This window comes from Trichechus manatus, unplaced genomic scaffold, assembly GCF_000243295.1.
Source record: "Trichechus manatus latirostris isolate Lorelei unplaced genomic scaffold, TriManLat1.0 scaffold00266, whole genome shotgun sequence".
Classification (NCBI taxonomy): domain Eukaryota; kingdom Metazoa; phylum Chordata; class Mammalia; order Sirenia; family Trichechidae; genus Trichechus; species Trichechus manatus.
In genome coordinates this window covers 42,847-44,527 of record NW_004444202.1, presented here as the reverse complement: position 1 = coordinate 44,527, position 1,681 = coordinate 42,847, and the positions used below count along the sequence as shown (strand labels likewise).

The 1,681-nt window shown below is 38.8% G+C and overlaps 1 pseudogene; it reads right to left on the bottom strand.

The window, feature by feature from the left end:
- Window positions 1-260: 260 nt before the first annotated feature.
- LOC101358284 (olfactory receptor 151-like) lies at window positions 261-1,316 on the bottom strand (annotated as a pseudogene).
- Window positions 1,317-1,681: the final 365 nt, after the last annotated feature.

Sequence of the window (1,681 nt, the reverse complement as noted above, 5' to 3'; positions counted from 1 at the left end):
TGCCTAGTTACTAATGACAGAAGTCAATGACTTCAATTTAAACCAACTAAAGGAAAAAATATTCTACCCCAGTTTTTCTCAATAGGGAAGGAGAAGATCCTGGGAAGAATTATTCAAAATACATATGCCTGAGCCACATCAAGAACCTACTGAATCTTAGTATTATGGGATACCATGCTCAAGGAATATATTTGTGTGTGTGTGTGTGTGTGTGTGCCTGTGTACACACAGACTTCAATAGAAGGGTCATATCTGATAGCTGTAGTGAAAGAATGAGAATGGGATGTACATTTTAAGAAACAGAAAGATAAGTTAGTGTTAAGAAAAAGAAAGAAGCAGACTATTGTCCTGAAATTTAGTGGTTCTGAGTACTACCCTGGGGTGGTCCATACCTCATACACATGACTTTGCTGAGCACATTCTTTACATCCTTATTCCTCAAGCTATAGATCAAAGGATTCAGCACAGGGATCACTGTGGTGTAGAACACAGAGGCCACCTTCTCCGAGGCCATGTTACTGCTGGACTCTGGCTTTAAATACGTGAATATCATGGAGCCATAAAAAAGTCCAACAACTGTAAGATGAGAGCCACAGGTACTAAATGCCTTGGACCTGCTCTCAGATGAGGGTATTTGAAGAATGTTGGAGAGTATAAAGGCATAAGAGATTATGATGGCCACAGTTGTTATGAACATATTGAATCCACCTCCAATTATCATCACAATCTCATTGATGTAGGTACTGGAGCATGAGAGTTTAGGAGAGGAAGTATGTCACAGAAGTAATGGCGGATAATATTGTCCTCACAGAAGGAAAGCCTGGTAATGAAAATAGTGTCTAGCATAGCTCCAAAAGATGCCATGAGCTAGACTCCACTCACCAGCATATTGCAGATCTTTTGGGACATGGTGACGTTGTACAGCAGTGGACTACAGATAGCTACGTATCTATCATATGCCACAGCAGTTGGTATATAGCACTCAGCAATATCAAAAACACAAAAGAAAAAGAGCTGAGTCATACATCCAGGATAGGATATAACATTTTTCTCCCATACAAAGTTTTCCAGGAGTTTAGGGGTGACAACTGAGGAGTAAACAGATCTAGGAATGACAAATTACCAAGAAAGAAGTACATGGGTGATTGGAGCTTAGAATTGAAAGTGATGAGTAGTATCATACCCAAGTTTCCCATTACAGTGACACCATAGATCCCTAGAAACAAGAGGAACAGAGGCAGCTGGAGTTTTGGTCTGTCTGTCAATCCCTCAAGGACAAACTCAGTCACTGTGGAATCATTCTGTCTGGCTATTTCCTTCAGGAAACAGGATGTGCAACAAAGAAAAAGAAAAATCACGGGAAGTAAAGAAGCTGTTTGTCCGTGAATACTAGAGGTTTATTAGTGTTGTGGTAGAAGATGAAATTGATCATCAAATTAAAACAGCTTAAGGGTGGTCATTAATAACGTGGTAAATAACAAATTTCATATCAGGACTGTTTTACTTTTATTCAAGACCTTCATAAACTACACAAAAACAAAGAATAAATACAATGTGATCTTTAAAAATAACAGGAAAATATCGCAATAGGGCGAAGTTGCCAAAATTTGTGTACCTTTCGAGATTTTATTGGCGTCTGGAAGAAACTGGAACTCAGCAGCTATGCATTTAACTAAGACTA